Here is an 18,469-nt window from a genome sequence, read left to right on the forward strand (position 1 = left end):
AGGCCAAAGGCATGATCAGAGAGATAGGTTTTTTGAAGACAGGGAGTTAGCAAAGCAAGTGGTTTTGGGAGGGAATTTCAGAGACAGAAACTTAGTGAGTGGAAGATTAATGTCTGATGGTGGGATGGAAGAAGCAGGGAACAAGCAATAATCCAGTGTCAAAAGGAATGGAGAGTGTGGACTGGGACATATGGCTGGAGAAGATTGCTCAAATAGAGTGGAGCAAAGTTGTGGGTTTTGAAATTGGGTCACAAGGAATGAGTGGATCTTGGCAAGGATGGAGGTACTCAGTATGCAGAGGAGGTCTGAAGTTTGTGAAAGGTGGAGGTGGCAATACTGACAAGAAAAGTGTTTACGAAATCAATCCTCAAGGGTTGAAGGTTTTGCAGTGATAGGGGAGTGGTAGAGCCATAAGTGGGCAACGTTTCAGAGATGGAAGAATGTGATCTTGGCGATGGATCATAAGTGGAGTCACACAAAATGGGCAGGTTGCACACCCTAGGAATTTAGTCTGAGCGATCAGGTTGAGCGAATAGGTTGAGCTAGGTGCTGGTGGCAGTCAAAAAGAATGGTTTCAGTTTCGTCAATATTGAGCTGAAGAATATTGCAACTTATCCAGACTTTATGTTGTACAAGTAATTGGAAGGTGTAGCTACAGACTTAGAAATGAGGTGATGTTGGAGCTATTAGTGTTCATATGGAAGTAAAAAGACTTGGATTTATATAGCGCCTTTCACGATCACCGGACGTCTCAAATCGCTTTACAGCCAATTAAGTACTTTTGGAGTGTAGTCACTGTTGTAATGTAGGAAACACGGCAGCCAATTTGCACACAAGCAAGCTCCCACAAACAGCAATATGATAATGACCAGATAATCTGTTTCTTTGTTATGTTGATTGAGGGATAAATATCGACCAGGACACCGGGGATAACTCCCCTGCTCTTCTTCAAAATAGTGCCATGGGATCTTTTACATCCACTTGAGAGAGCAGACGCGACCTCAATTTAATGTCTCTTCTGAAAGATGGCATCTCCGACAGTGCAGCACTGCCTCAGCACTGCACTGCAGTGTCGGCCTAGGTTTCTTTGTGGTCAGGTCCCTGGAGTGGGGACTTGAACCCACGACCTTTTGGCTCAGAGATGAGTGTGCTACCCACTTTTTAATTTTAAATTTTTTTTTATAATTAATATTTATTGAACATTAAGAACATTTACAACATTGTGAACATTCCATTGTATGATACAAATCCATTCCGCCCCTCTGCATAGCCATTCCTCCAACATGTATTAACATTAAAACCTGAAGTTTAATTTGTCTCCTGTAACATATAGGGTCCAAAATTGGTCAATGCCTAAGGTCATCCCATTTCTCGGCGGTATACCGGCGGTGCATCGTTTCAAAACACCGTCATACCGCCGAGACTGAAGGGGACAAAATTGGTTGATTTTGTTTCGGTGTTATGTCAGCGGTATGCAGTGGGAGGTAGGTAACATAGTAGTCAATCCAGATTGACTTTCTCTTCGATGGACACTGCGTGCATGAGTTTTTTCCCCCATTTTTTTTACAGAAGTGTTTTAGCTGCAAATTCGGAGGTCAGGGTCACCTGCGCATGCGCAGTGAGTTGAGAGGAGGGAGAGAGGATGAGAAGGAGCAGCAATCTAGTCGGCGGTCAGTTACTTTAAAAACACATTGCAGAGTTAAAAAATATTCATAACAATTAATAATTCTACAGTTTGAAGAATAAGACATATTTTATCAAGCAAAAATCATAACAGAAATATGAAAATGTTAAAAATAAAAATCCAAGCGCAGGAACATCGAAAAGGAGGGGAGATTGAGGGTGCCCGCCTCCGATGAGATGGAGTTACCTGCCCTTCGAGAATATCACAGAGTGGTACTCCGAGCTAACGAAGGGTGGTTGTGGAAAGCCCCCTCCAAAGGAGTACAACAGGACATGGGACGAGATCGGGGTGGCTGTGCCCTCCACAAGTATCATGGTATGCACCAGGGAAAGGTGCCGTAAGAGATGGAACGACCTGGTGAGGGTAGCAAGAGTAAGTAATGATTTTATTTATGCACCCCCCCATGTGCCATGTACCATGTAAATGTAGGTTCAGTGCCACACAGATGATTTTATTTATCTTAAGGTTTCAGCGAGGTATTCGTGCTTTCAGACAATGACAAGAGGATCAACGCAGTGTTTTATAATGTGCATGTGTGTGTGTGTGTGTGTGTGTGTGTGTGTGTGTCTGTGATGTTAAATGGATTGAAGATTTTTACTTTCATTTACTTTACTTTCTGCAGAAGAAGACATCTGCAATAGCAGCCGATCAGCGGGTCTGGGGGGAGGACCCACAATCCAGGAGCCTCTGACTGACATCGAGATCCGTGCCCTGTCCCTGATTGGGGATAGCAACCATGCCACCACCGGCATTGGAGCTGACCCACTCACACAGGATGGTAAGCTGAATGCAATCCAGTCTGCGTTGCAGTCCTCTCATGTCATGTAATGTAACTGTAATGTTGGCCTCATGTAATGTAATGTAAGTTTATTGCACTGTAATGTTGGACTTATGTGATGTACTGCAATGTTGGGGGCATGTAACGCAATGCATATATGTATTGTCTGTCTGCGATATGTAATGCAGTACTTCAGCAGTGGTGGATATTTAAGTAAGACTGCGATAAGTCACTGTACTATGTACTCATGTAACCCTGACCCCTCCCCTGGTACCAAACATTTTTAAATGTTGTTTGTGCTTCCAGACTCAGACAATTCAGACCACACTGACACAGAGAGACCTGACGACAGACCCACTGTCTCCATCTCTGGCATCACCCAGCCCTCTCCCGACTTCACTCCTGCCAGAGATGAGGAAGACAAAGAGTAAGAGGAAGAGGAAGAGCCGCTGATCCTGGAGCCAGTGGAGGTGGAGGTGGGGGTGCAGACGGAGGAGGATGCACCAGCTCCACGTGGGTCAGCTGGAACATCCTCCACCGCGGAGTCTGTATTCAGGGGATTCCCCCATGGTTCCTCTGATTCTGCGGGACCAAGTGGTACGCAGCAAGGCACACCCAGTGTTGCAGCGCCTTTGCCACAGCGACGGAGGTTGGTGCAGAAAAGGTCGGTGGCTGCACGACAGATAGACGTGTACCAGGACATGGTACTTCTGTCACAGGCCAGTGTCAACAGAGGTCGAGAACTGCTCAAGGCCATGGCTACGGTAGCCGCAAACATCGCGGCTCTATCAGAGCGGCAGTCGGAGGATATGTTGCGTCTGATCACCACGATGGAGTAGATTGCCGACGCCGTCGAAGCCATCCAGCAATCGATGAGATCGGGACATGGCGCGGAACCCCCCCCCTCACCCCATACCATAGTAGTCAGGTCAACAGCACCTGAGGGTGGGAAGCTGACATTATCTTCCAGCCCTGAAGCCGTGCCTTGCAATCACGAGCTTCTCCTGAGGCACCATTTATTGCACCTGCAATGTCTCACCCCCAATCACAGCAACAGCACTTGGGGTGTGGTGCTGCACGCCAGCTTGGTACCATCACGGGGAGGTCCTGGCTCAGGGGTATTGGGAAAGGTAAGGGCAGGAGTAAGAAAGGGGAGAATAGTCCCAAGGGTGGTATAGCACACGGTCGAGGACAGGGTCAAGGTTGTGGTCGAAGACAGTAAAGGTGTTATGTATGAAGAAAGAATCTGACTGGATACTGTGAGCTCAAAGTAAAGTGTGACCTTAGTCTTTTATTGCAGGTCTCCAGAGTGCCTCTCCAGCCTGTGAGACGCCCTTAAGTACCTGTGCTCCCAAGGGATTATGGGATCTCTTTAGACTCCAGGGGATGAGCCCGCTGGTGGCTGTACAAGGTAAATACAAGTTTACATATATAACAACCCTCCCCTGCAAAGTCAACAGTGTAACTATTTACAAGGTGAGATGATCTGGGGCCCTTCTTTTCCTGGTTGATCGTCCCGGTGCCGATGCTGGTTTTGGTGAACCGTCTGTTGGGCCCTCGCTAGGCTGCTGTGCAGCTGGCCTTGCTGGGCGGCCTGGTGAGGTGTGTCCTGCTGGGCTGCAGCGGATGGTGGGTTCTGCTTCGTGTTCAACCGTGGTGCCGGTTGCTACTGGTGTGTATGTTGGGGGGTCAAAGAAGGTAGGGTCCAAGGTAGGTTGCTCTGGATAGTCCGTGAATCTGAGTTTGATTTGGTCCAAGTGTTTCCGGTGAATGAGTCCATTTGAAAGTTTGACCAGAAACACCCTGCTCCCCTCTTTGGCCACAACAGTTCCGGGAAGCCACTTGGGACCTTGTCCATAATTTAATACAAATACAGGATCATTGATTTCAATTTCGCGTGACACATTTGCGCTATCATGATATGTACTTTGTTGAAGCTGCCTGCTCTCTACCTGTTCATGTAAATCAGGGTGAACTAACAAGAGCCTTGTTTTAAGTGCCCTTTTCATGAGCAGTTCAACAGGTGGAATCCCAGTGAGCGTGTGGGGTCTCATGTGGTAACTAAGCAGGACTCGGGATAGGCGAGTCTGCAGTGAGCCTTCAGTTACCCCCTTCAAGCCCTGCTTGATGGTTTGCACTGCTCTCTCTGCCTGACCATTGGATGCTGGTTTGAACGCGCCATTTGTGACATGTTTGATCCCGTCATGAATTCTTTCAACTCGGCACTGGTAAAACATGGCCCGTTGTCACTTACAATGACATCGGGTAGCCCATGCTTGGCAAACATGGCCCGCAGGCTTTCAGTGATGCCAGCAGACGTGCTTGCCAACATTATCTTACATTCAATCCATTTGGAGTATGCATCTACAACCACAAGGAACATTTTACCCAAGAACGGTCCTGTATAGTCGACATGGACTCTAGACCACGGTTTGGAGGGCCAAGATCATAAACTTAGTGGTGCCTCCCTGGGCGCATTGGTATTTATTCCCTTACTCTCGGAATACAAGGATATCAGCGGCTTATGGTCAGTTTCCAATTCAAATTTTAGCCCAAACATGTATTGATGCATTTTCTTTACCCCATAGACACATGCTAATGCTTCTTTTTCAATCATGCTGTAGGCTCTCTCAGCCTTAGACAGACGCCTGGATGCATAAGCAACCGGTTGCAATTTCCCAAAGTCATTAGTTTGTTGCAATACACACCCGACGCCATATGATGACACATCACATGCTAGTACCAAACGCTTACATGGATCATACAACACAAGCAAGTTGTTTGAGCATAACAATTTTCTAGTTTCCACAAAGGCATTTTCTTGGCTTTTGCCCCATACCCATTCGTCTCCGATACACAGTAAGACATGCAGTGGTTCTAGCAGTGTGCTGAGACCCGGTAAGAAGTTACCAAAATAGTTCAGGAATCCTAGAAATGACCACAGCTCCGTCAGGTTCTGTGGCATCGGTGCGTTCTTGATTGCCTCCGTCTTCACGTTGGTGGGCCCGATGCCATCTGCCGCAATCCTCCTTCCCAAGAACTCCACTTCAGGCGCCAAGAAAACGCTCTTGGTGCATTTTAACCTGAGCCCCACGCGGTTGAGTAGACTAAGAACCTCCTCCAGGTTCTGTAGATGCTCAACTGTGTCCCGACCTGTAACCAAGATGTCATCCTGGAAGACCACTGTGCGCAGGACTGACTTCAGTAAGCTTTCCATGTCTCTCTGGAATATCGTTGCCGCTGATCGAATTCCAAACGGGCATCTGTTATAAATGAAGAGATCTTTGTGCGTGTTGATGCAGGTAAGGGCCTTCGATGATTCCTCGAGCTCCTGCGTCATGTAAGCTGAGGTCAAGTATAGCTTTGTGAACGTCTTTCCACTCGCCAGCGTAGCAAAAATGTCGTCGGCCTTTGGTAGTGGGTATTGGTCCTGCAGGGAGAAACGATTGATAGTTACTTTGTAATCACCACAGATTCTGATGGTGCCGTCTCCCTTGAGGACAGGAATGATCGGACTGGCCCACTCGTTGAATTCGATTGCAGCCGGTCTAGCTCGATCTCTACGCTTTCTCTCTTCATGTACGGTACTGTTCTTGCCTTGTGATGGATGGGTCGCGCCCCCAGAATTAGGTGGATCTGCACTTTTGCTCCTTGGAACTTCCCGATGCCTGGTTCGAACAACGAAGGGAACTTGTTTAAGACCTGGGCACACGAAGTGTCGTCAGTGGATGAGAGCACTCGGACATCGTCCCAGTTCCAGCGTATCTTTCCCAACCAGCTCCTGCCGAGCAGTGTGGGACCATCGCCCAGTACCACCCAGAGTGGTAGCTTGTGCACCGCTCCATCGTAGGAGACTTTTACAGTAGCACTGCCGATGACAGGAATCAGTTCCTTTGTGTAAGTTCTCCGTTTTGTGCGAATTGGAAGCAAGACTGGCCTTGAGGCCTTGCTGCATCACAATTTTTTGGAAGTCTTTTTGCTCATCATGGACAGGCTCGCGCCTATTCCAACTCCATTGACACTGGGAGTCCATTTAGTTCAACCTTCAGCATTATCGGGAGACACTTAGTGGTAAATTTATGCACCCCATATACCTCTGCCTCCTCGGTCTCAGGCTCTGGTTCATCGTGATTCACTGTGGATCTGTCCTCCTCTGCAACATGGTGGTTTGCAGGATTAACAGGATTAGCAGCTAACCTGCACATACGTTGGCAGTGTCCCATTGTTCCACAGCCCTTGAAAACGTACCTTTTGATGTGGCATGAATGAAAACGATGATCACTCCCACAGCGCCAACAAGGTGTTAAAGCAGTCATCACCCTTGATGGGGGACTCTGAGACATCTGCGGATATGCAGCTGCAGGCATGTGGGGCCTGCCCTGTACGTTGCAATTTGAAAACAACATCACTTTGTTCACAGTACTTGAAGCAGCACTTGTGTGCTGAGAAATTTGCTTAGTATTGTCACTGGTGGCAATGAACACCTGGGCTATCACTATGGCCTTACTCAAGGTTGGGGTCTCTACAGCCAAAAGTTTGCAAAGTATCGTTTCATGGCCAGTGCCAAGTACGAAAAAGTCTCTGAGCACGTTCTCCAAATGTCCTTCAAATTCACAATGTCCTGGAAGGCATCTTCGCTCGGCGACATAACTCACCACTTCCTGGCCTTCAGACCTTTTGTAGGTGTAGAACCAGTACCTCGCCATCAGAACGCTTTCCTTCGGGTTCAGATGCTCCCGGACCAGTGTGCACAAATCACCATATGATCTCTCTGTGGATTTCGCTGGAGCAAGTAGATTTTTCATGAGGCCATACGTTGGTGCCCCCGCAGACAGTGAGGAGAATCGCCCTTCGTTTGTCAACGTTCGCTTCTCCTTCCAGCTCGTTGGCCACGAAATATTGGTCGAGTCGCTCCATGAAGGTTTCCCAATCATCTCCCTCCGAGAATTTCTCCAGGATGCCCACTGTTCTCTGCAGCATTGGGTTCGTTATCTGTATCTCATCGCCAGTAGTTATGTATGAAGAAAGAGTATGATTGGATACTGTGAGCTCAAAGTAAAGTGTAACCTTAGTCTTTTATTGCAGGTCTCCAGAGTGCCTCTCCAGCCTGTGAGGCCTCCTTAACTACCTGTGCTCCCAAGGGATTATGGGATCCCATGGGACTCCAGGGGATGAGCCCTCTGGTGGCTGCACAGAGCAAATACAAGTCCACATAGATAACAAAAGGGTTTTTTGTTGTACTTGTTCATTGAATAATTGAAGTTTGATTTGTAAAAGTTTATTAAAGTTGTAGAAGTTTTATTAAAGTTGTTGTTAAAGTTGTTATTAGAGTTGTAAAAGTGTTATTAATGTTGTTAACGTTGTATTATAGTTGTTAATAAAGTTGTTATAATTGTTTTATAGTTATAAGTTTTACAAAGTTTTAAAATTGTTGTATATTTTTGACATTTTTACATAAACGTTTGAATTGAATTTAAGCACTCTTGTATAGTTTCAAACTTTTGGGGTAACAGTCATCTGGGTCCCAAAACGCAGCTCTCCACAGTCAAGCAAAGTGTTCATTTATAATCCTTCTCACATCTGGATCCTCCATTCGACAGGTAGTCGGCAATACAGGCTGAGATAGTACAGGCCCCATTGTTTTAAAATCTCCACAATATTTTTCAGTGAAAAAAATATAACTAAAATGTCTTCTACCTTGACAAGTTACTCAGTTCCAATGAAAATATTTTTTCCACTATAAATCGCACTGTAAAGTCAGTGTTCAGCTCTGAAATACAGAAATGCTGCTTTAGCTGACAGTTCCCGATTTCCAAAATGGCGACTCCGTGCACTGCATCCATTCCCGCTAACTTAAGAATGCGTAAAACCATCTTTTCCAGGACGGTATGCAGCTCCGGTGGTATGTCGGCGGTATGCGATGCAACCAAGACTGGTTTCCTTTTATTGTGTGTGTAAATAACTGACAAACTGAGCCAGGAGAAATGTAACTTCAACCGTGTGCTTTATACAACAACCCAAAATGGAGTCCCCAAACCAGCATGAGCCAACATGAGTACAGCAACTGTGAATAGCTCCCGCAAGGTCCAAATGCCCTTCCTGTGAACTGTAACAAATAAATAGAGTATGAACACTGTTGTGTATGGAGAAAGAGTCAGACTGAACACTGTGAGCTCAAAGTAAAGTGTGACCATAGTCTTTTATTGCAGGTCTCCAGAGTGCCTTTCCAACCTGTGAAGCCTCCTTAAATACCTGTGCTCCCAAGGGATTATGGGATCTCTTGGGACTCCAGGGAATGAGCCCTCTGGTGGCTGTACAGAGTAAATACAAGTCCACATATATAACAACATTCCCCCCCAAAGTTAATAGTGCAACTATTTACAATGTGAGTCGATCTGGGGCCTTCTTGCCCTGGTTGATCGTCTCGGTGTGAAAGCTGGTGTTGTTGAATCATTTGTTGGGCCCTCGCTGGGCTGCTGTGCTGCTGGCCTTGCTGGGCTGCCTGGTGTGTTGGGCCCTGCTGGCCTGCTGTGGATGATGGGTTCTGCTTCGTGGTCAACCGTGGTGCCGGTTGCCCTGGAGTGTATGTTGGGGAATCAAAAAAGGAAGGGTCCAAGGTGGGTTGCTCAGGATAGTCCGTGAATCTGAGTTTGATTTGGTCCAAGTGCTTCCGGTGAATGAGTCCATTTGAAAGTTTGACCCGATACCCCCTGTTCCCCTCTTTAGCCACGATAGTGCCGGGAAGCCACTTGGGACCTTGTCCATAATTTAATACAAATACCGGATCATTGATTTCAATCTCACGTGACACATTTGCGTTATCATGGTATGCAATTTGTTGAAGCCGTCTGCTCTCTACCTGTTCATGTAGATCAGGGTGAACTAACGAGAGCCTTGTCTTAACTGCTCTTTTCATGAGCAGTTCAGCAGGTGGGATCCCAGTGAGTGAGTGGGGTCTCGTGTGGTAGCTAAGCAGGACTCAGGATAGGCGAGTCTGCAGTGAGCTTCAGTTACCCTCTTCAAGCCTTGCTTGATGGTTTGCACTGCTCTCTCTGCCTGACCATTGGACGCTGGTTTAAACGGGGCAGATGTGACATGTTTGATCCCGTTACGGGTCATGAATTCTTTGAACTCAGCACTGGTAAAACATGGCCCGTTGTCGCTCACCAGGACATCAGGTAAGCCATGAGTGGCAGACATGGCCCGCAGGCTTTCAGTAGTGGCAGCGGACGTGCTAGCCGGCATTATCTCACATTCAATCCACTTGGAGTACGCGTCGACAACCACAAGGAACATTTTACCCAAGAACGGGCCTGCATAGTCGACGTGTACCCGAGATCACGGTTTGGAGGGCCAAGACCATAAACATGGCGGCGCCTCCCTGGGTACGTTGTTTAACTGCGAGCATGTATTACATTTGTGAACGCAGGACTCTAAGTCTGCATTGATACCAGGCCAGCACACGTGGGATCTGGCTATCGCTTTCATCATTACGATGTCTGGGTGGGTACTGTGGAGGTCATTGAGGAAGGTGTCTCTGCCCTTCTTGGGGACCACTGCTCAATTGCCCCACAGAAGGCAGTCTGCCTGTATAGACATTTCATCTTTGCGCCGCTGGAACGGCTTTATCTCTTCCTGCATTTCCACTGGGACACTGGACCAGCTCCGGTGAAGCACACTGCTTTTGACTAGAGATAATAAGGGGTCCTGGCTTGTCCAGGTTTTGATCTGCCAGGCAGTGACGGGTAATTGCTCACTCTCAAATGCTTCCATAACCATGGCTAGATCTGCGGGCTGCGCCATTTCCACACCTGTGGTGTCATCCTGGAAGACCACGGTGTGCGGGACCGACTTCAGTAAACTTTCCATGTTTCTCTGGAATATCGCCGCCGCTGATCAGATTCCAAACGGGCATCTACTATAAACAAAAAGACCTTTGTGCATGTTGATGCAGGTGAGCGCCTTCGATGATTCCTCCAGTTCCTGCGTCTTGTAGGCTGAAGTCAGATCCAGCTTCGTGAACGTCTTTCCATCTGCCAGCGTTGCAAAAAGGCGTCGGCCTTTGGTAGTGGGTATTGGTCCTACAGGGAGAAATGATTGATAGTTACTTTGTAATCGCCACAGATTCTGACGGTGCCGTCTCCCTTGAGGACTGGGACAATAGGACTGGCCCACTCGCTGAGCTCGATCGGTGAAATGATGCCCTCTCTTTGCAGCCGGTCTAATTCGATTTCTACCCTTTCTCTCATCATGTAGGGTACTGCTCTCACCTTGTGATGGATGAGTCGTACCCCCGGAATTAGGTGGATCTGTACTTTTGTTCCTTGGAATTTCCCGATGCCTGGTTCGAATAGCAAAGGAAATTTATTTAAAACCTGGGCACACGAAGTGTCGTCAGCAGGCGATAGCACTTGGACACCATCCCAGTTCCAGCGTATCTTTTCCAGCCAGCTCCTGCCAAGCAGCGTGCGACCATCGTGCGGTAACACCTAGAGTGGTAGCTTGTACACCGCTCCATCATAGGAGACCTTTATGGTCGCACTGCTGATTACAGGAATCAGTTCTTTAGTGTAAGTTCTTAGTTTCATGTGAACTGGAGTTAAGACTGGCCTTGAGGCCTTGTTGCACCACAACCTTTCGAAAGTCTTTAGGCCCATGATGAACTGGCTCACGCCGGTGTCCAGCTCCATTGACACTGGGAGTTCGTTTAGTTCAACATTCAGCATTATCGGGGGACAATTCGTGATGAATGTGTGCACCCCATGTACCTCTGCCTCCTCTATCTGAGGCTCTGGTTCGTCGCGACCCTCCGAAGATCTGTCCTCCTCTGCAACATGGTGGTTTGCAGGTTTAACAGGCTTTACAGCTCACCTACACACTCGTTGGAGGTGTCCCATTGTTCCACAGCCCTTGCAAACGTATTCTTTGAATCGGCATGAATGGAAACGATGATCACCCCCACAGCGCCAACAAGGTGTTAATGGCCTTGCATTCATCACCCTTGATGGTGGACTCTCATCTGCAGACGTGCAGCTGCAGGTATGTGTGACCTGCCCTGTACGTTATGATTTGAAAACAACATCACTTTGTTCACAATACTTGTAGCAGCACTTGTGTGCTGAGAGATTTGCTTCGTATTGTCACTGGTGGCAATGAACGCCTGGGCTGTTGCTATGGCCTTACTCAAGGTTGGGGTCCCTACAGTCAAAAGTTTGCGAAGTATGGTTTCGTGGCCAATGCCAAGTATGAATAAGTCTCTGAGCATGTGCTCCAAATGTCCTTCAAATTTGCAATGTCCTGCAAGGTAACATAACTCGTCACTTCCTGGCCTTCAGACCTTTTGTAGGTGTAGAACCAGTACCTTGCCAGCAGAACGCTTTCCTTGCAAGTTCCTGCGGCGCATGTCGAGTTTCGTAAAAACTGTTGAACCGTAGAATTCTGAAGACAGTTCGTCAATGGTAGGAAGAGGGTACTTGTCGGGGAAGATGGCCTTGTTGACCTCTTTCAGGTTGATGCATAGGTGGATCTCCCCATTTTTACATCAAGCAATGACTAAGCTTGAGATCCAGGGTGAGGAGTCGATGCTATCAATGATTCCCTGAGATTCGAGTCACGTTAATTCTGCGGTTACTTAGTCGCGAACCGCGAATGGGAGACGGCGAAGTCGCTGCGTAACCAGTTTGATGGAAGGGTCAACGCGGGGACGATGGCAGAATTTTGTTGTCACTCCAAACCCTGTGAAAATTGAGGGATACTGCTTGTCAAAGTCATCGTGTGCACAGGTGTGCCCGTTGGGTCATAATCTTTGAACCCAAGCTTGTCAAAAAGGTCAACACCCATGAGGCTTTGTTCCTTCGCGACATAAAAGGAAAAATTCTCCAATTTTATGTCTTTGTAGTATATCGGGACAGATATGACTCCCAAGTACCTCAATTTTGGAGTCGGAGTACGCATGTAGAATGGAAGTTGGGGGCTGCAGTTGATGGTGCGTGAAGTGGGTTTTGTACACAGCCTCGCTCAATATCGAGACTTTGGCTCCAAGGTCAATGAGGAGGCAGCAGGGCATGCGGTCAATTTTTACCTCACAGTCCTTGAATTTGCCCGAACCGATGTGTGAAATGTCACTAATGGTATAAACCATACCGAGTTCATCACTATCGGAGTTGTCCATACGTCGAATATGCTGCAATGAGTGACAGACATTAGCAAAATGGTTCATTTTACCACATGCAGAGCATTTCTTCCCACATGCAGGGCAGTTAGGACTCTTTGCTGAGTGTGATTTGTCCCCACAGTTAAAGCAGTGGAAGTTAGGCCTGCGATCCGTAGTGGGTGGCTTATTACTAGCCCTGGGTCTCTGCTGTGATTTATACTTTAGACGAACGCTTTGCACATGGGCTGTAGCTGCAGTCTGCTGCACAGAGGGAGCAGGGGATCTGATCGCTTTTGAATCAGAAAGCGCTGATTCGATTTGAATGGCCAAATGAGTTGCTTTGTCTAATGTCAATTTATTATCGTCCATTAGCAAGCGTTCCGAATGCAAGTGATCGTTGTTTTCTCAATAATTTGATCCCTGATCATTTCCTCTGTGAGTGCTCCAAAGTTACACGTAGCGGCCAGTTCAGTTAATGAAATTATTTCCTGTTTGATTGGTTCACCGTACCCTTGCCCCCCTTTTACGAAATTGGTATCTCTCCATCAAGATACTTTTCTTTGACCCAAAATATTTCTCTAAGGCGCTTACCGCTTTGTCTATGGAGGACTCCATGTCTTCGATTTGGCCAAAGATGCGCTGGCCTTTGGTGCCGAGGCAGTGAATAAGTAACGCATGGCGGCGAGCTGGTGTTATGTTGTCGCCGTCTAACCCACTCGCCGTGATGTATGTGGAAAAACTTTTTATCCATCTCGGCCACAGAATTGGAGGGTCCCCGGTTGTGGAGAGGAAAGGTGGGGGGCTAGGGAAGTTAATTTGAGTCATCCTCGTCGCCAAATTATGTTGTGTATGTGTAAATAACTGACAAACAGAGCCAGGAGAAATGTAACTTAAACCGTGTGCTTTATACAACAGCCCAAAATGGAGTCCCCCAACTGGCATGAACCAGCATGAGTACAGCAATTGTGAATAGCTCCCACAGGGCCCTAATGCCCGTCCAGAGAGCTGTAGCAAATAAATAGAGTATGAACACAACACCCTTCCCATAAAAACTTTATACATGCCTCTCAGATAGACTTTTCCGCGCACTCAGGAATATCCTCCACCGTCAATAAGTACCATAGTTTAGATAGCAGGAGAGCTGCCACCACTGTCGCTCTTCCTTGCACTTTCAACCACCTTCTTTCCCATCTTCTCAAAATCTTTTTAATTTTCACAACCTTCGGTTCCTAATTTAGGCGATCCACTTCATCCCTATCCTTCTTGCACCCTATATGCACCCCCAGAACTTCTAAAACCTCCACCATCTTAAAAGAGCTTTTCTCCAACCACTCCCCCCTACTCCTTCCCCCAACCAGGCACTGGGACTTAGTATAATTTACTCTGGCTCCTGAAGCTCTACAATACTCCTCCACTACCCCCATAGCTTTCCTCACTGACTCCCCATCTCGCAACGTTAGGTCGTGTCATCTGCATATTGATGTATTACTGACACCTGCCTGAAACCGCAATCCCGACTACGCCTTGTTCCTTTCGCATCATGTAACCTAATGGTTCTGCTACCAATGTGTACAACAATGGGGACAGGGGACAACCCTGTCTCACTGATCTCTGTATTGGAAAATACTTAGATAAAAAAACCATTACATTTAACACAGCTAAATGTGTTTGAATAAAAAATTCTTATCCACTCAATGAAATTTTCCCCAAAACCAAATGCTTCCAAAACCATCAATAAAAACTCATGAAAGGCTCTATCAAAGGTTTTCTCTTGATCTATCTTTGGCACATAAGCTTCCCTCCCACTCTCTTCCATGAGTTCTATCACATCTCGGATTGAGACCACATGGTCAGCGATGTCCCGGCCTATGACTCCATAGGACTGAGAGAGCAAAACTATCTGTGGCATCACCTCCTTCATACGATTTGCCATAATCCTCACCAAGATCTTATAATCCACATTTAATAATGTGATGGGCCTCCAATTCTTCAGATCCCTTCTATCCCCTTTATTTTTATAAGCTAAGCTTATGATACCTCTCCTCATAGATGGGGCCAGGCTTCCCTCAGTTTTAATCTCCTTAAAAACCTTTAAGACCAATGGACTTAAAATCTCTAAAAATTCTTTATAAATTCTGCACTTAGTCCATCGGACCCTGGGCTTCCCCCCATCCCCTTCATTCCACTTATTGCTACTTTTATTTCCGCTAATCCTACTTCTTTGTCACACATGCTTCTCTCATTCTCCTTTAAACCCTCTTCAATAAAAGCATTAACCTTCTCCATCACCAATTTGGAAATGTCTTCTTTTGTATATAACTCTTGATAAAAGCTACTAGCTGCCTCCATAATCTCCCCATTTTCATTAATGATCTTTTCCCCAAACTTCAACTCTCCAATTAATGATAACCTTTGTCGCAACTTCTCTTGCTCTAGAAAATATCTAGTGCATCTTTCTCCCTCCAATGCATCTTTAGCCCTTGCACGGAGAATTGCCCCCTTGCATTTTTCAGCTTGCAATAATTCCCACTCTTCCTTTAAAACCTTCCACTTAGTTTCTGCTCCCTTATCTCCTCCATCAATTGCTTTCCAGATATCTGTAAACCTTCTGTTTATATTCTCTTCTTGACGCTGGTTAGCTGTTGCACTTTCTTTCCCATAACACACCGAAAAAACTTTTACCTCATATTTGAAATCTCCCCTCGGTGTCCTTGTCCACCAATATAACGTTCTCTTTTATGGACAAACTCATTAAAACAGCCATCCCTCTATGGTTATTATTTGTGCAACTTGCAAACACTTCTCCCTTCCAAACCCTTTCTAGGATCTCCTCATCCCAAAAGGTTTCTTGCAGATACAACAGGTCCGTGCCTTTAAAACACTGCAACAACTGCTGCAATTTCTTCTCCCCCCCTCAGTCCATTCACATTAATCGAGACCAATGTAATCATTGCTCCTAATAAAAGAAGTGCGCCTGATAATCCCCCCATCATCATTAAATCTCTGGCTCTTCCCTCCTCTCATGCTCTTTCCCAACCTATTGGGCAGCTGTTGCTTTCTCCTGCAGCCTCTGCCTCTTTTTCACCTCCTGTTTGAACTTCTCCTGCAGTTTCAGCCTCTTCTTTACATTAAATTTAGGCCACGGAACTGCCACTTCTCCCTCCTTCTGCCCCTCACTAACCTTTCCCTTTCCACATGATACCCCCCCATGCCCCAATTCCATGTCTCCTTCCTCCTCTGACTCCTCACTCTCGAGCTGTTCTGTAATCTCCCATCCCTGTTCCCCGTCAGATACAGAATCTCCCATAGAAAGTCCTTCTGCTAACCTGGTTTCTCCAACAGTGCCACTCCCTTCAGCCTCACCTCCACCACTGACCCTTGCTCCCCGTTTCTTCTCTCTCTGGGACAATGGCGAGTCTCCACCCAGCTTGCTCCCTTTTGGTGTCTTTGTCTCCCCTTTAAGGCTCCTGCCTCTTGCACCCTCTCCTGGTCTTGCCCCCTCCTGCTCTCCAAGATGTACAACTCCCCATCTCTCTTTGGAATACTTACACTTACCTTGCACCTCACACCCGCCTCTGCTCCCCCACAGACACCTGCTCGACTCTGTCCCTGACCCGTGATGTTCTCCGCTGACTTTGTCCTTTTCCACCATACTTGATGTGTTTTCCACCATCTCCATCCTGTTTTCTGCTCCGCAATTTTCTGCTCTGAAGTTTATGGAGCAAGCCCCACTGGGAGTCGAGCCCATGATCTCCTGTAAAAACGGGCTAGACAGCTAAGACACAGAGCCACAGCTGAGTGATATCATTGAAGGGTAGCGTGCAAATGATGAATAGAAGTGGGCAACAGATGAAGTCCCATCTGCGTATAGGAGGAGGAACCATATGTGGATATATATGCATTGGAACAGATATGAGTGGAACCATAGAAGAGTGGTGCCAGAAAGGGGGATTGTAGTGGAGCGATAGTGGAGAATGAGTGGTCAATAGTGTTGAAGGTGGCAAAGATTGAGGAGAAGGAGGAGGACAGGAGGCAACAAGTGCCATAATACAACAACAACAACTTGTATTTATATAGCGCCTTTAACCTAGTGAAACTTCCCAAGGCGCTTCACAGGAGACAAAAAATTTGATTCTGAGCCACATAAGGAGAAATTAGGGCAGGTGACCAAATCCTTGGTCAAAGAGGTAGATTTTAAGGGGCACCTTAAAGGAAGAAAGAGAGGTGGAGAGGCAGAGAGGTTTAGGTAGGGAATGCCAGAGCTTTGGGCCTAGGCAACAGAAGGCACGGCCACTAATGGTTGATCGATTATAATGAGGAATGCTCAAGGGGGCAGAATTAGAGGAGCGCAGACATCTCGGGGGGTTGTGGGGTTGGAGGAGATTACAGAGATAGGGAAGGGCGAGGTCATGGGGGGATTTGAAAGCAAGGCTGAGAATTTTGAAATCGAGGCGTTGCTTAACCAGGAGCCAATGTAGGTCAGCGAGCATAGGGGTGATGGGTGAGTGGGACTTGGTGCAAGTTAGGACACGGGCAGCCAAGTTTTGGGTAGTTTAAGTAGGGTAGAATGTGAGAGGCCAGCCAGGAGTGCATTGGAATAGCAGCAGGTCGGGGCCATAAAAGGAGCAGCAAGCGGCGACCATGGGCAGCGTGGCGGCATGCCACTGCAAGGTACAGCATGAGCTGGCGCAAGAGGTCGACGGCAGTGAAGAGGGATGTCATCAAGGTCCAGGTCGGTGATTGGAGCGTGGGCAGATACAGCAGGAGCGGCGTGGTCGGGGCAAAGGAGCAGCGAAAGATTGTAGAGGAACGTGATTGGGGCCCAGGAGAGGCGCTAGTTCGGGGCCAGAAGAGGCATGGCCCAGAGGCGGCACAGGCCAGCCCACACTGCGATATGTGTGCGCACTAGGCCCAAGCAGATCTCCAGTCGTCTTGGTTAATCCTTGCCACTGGACCAAGACCTAGCTCTTTCAAGCCCGTGTGGTGGCTGATGTGCAACGGCCACCACACGTTAAAAAAATCCACGCACAGGCATCTTCCACCCTACACTATGTGGTTCAGGACCTGGAATATTAGGTCCTTCATTGAAATACCTATGAACTCATCCTTTTTTTGGCGTGGAAGCAAGTCATCCTCATTTCGAGGGACTGCCTATGATGATCGAATAGTCAAATCTAGAGGTAACAAAGGCATGGCTGAGGGCTTCAGCAGCGAATGAGCTGAGGCAAGGGCGGAGACGGGTGATATTACAGAGGTGGAAATAGGCGGTCTTAGTTATGTTGTGGATATGTGGTCAAAAGCTAATTTTAGGGTCAACTATGACACCAAGGTTGCGAACAGTCTGGTTCAGCCTCAGACAGAAGTTGGGGAGAGGGATGGAGTCAGTGGCTACCGAACGGAGTTTGTGGTGGGGACCGAAAACAATGGCTTCGGTCTTCCCAATATGGTGGCTTGACCTATCCACCTCCACGGAGGTGTGTGGGGGACCTGACCCATCCACCTCCATGGCACGAACCTGGTATTGCAGTACTTCCAGGAACAATGCAGTGGCTCTAGGCCTTTTGGCTAAGAGCATTGGCGCAGAGTGATCCTTGGCGTGTGCAAGGTGACCTCTGGCGTTTGTGATTTGACAAAGAATTGGAACGATTGGCTACGAATTTCAAAAAAAAAATAAAATTCAATTAGAAAAAATTTCTGCTCATCCAGAACTGGATGTCGGACAAGCAATCTGACAATTTAGAGACTGAGGCGGGGTCGCAAGAAGTGGTAGTGAGGTAGAGCTGGGTGTCATCAGCGAACATGTGGAAACTGACACTGTGTTTTCAGATGATGTCGCCAAGGGGCAACATGTAGA

This window comes from Pristiophorus japonicus, chromosome 13 (genome assembly GCF_044704955.1).
Source record: "Pristiophorus japonicus isolate sPriJap1 chromosome 13, sPriJap1.hap1, whole genome shotgun sequence".
NCBI classification, from domain to species: domain Eukaryota; kingdom Metazoa; phylum Chordata; class Chondrichthyes; family Pristiophoridae; genus Pristiophorus; species Pristiophorus japonicus.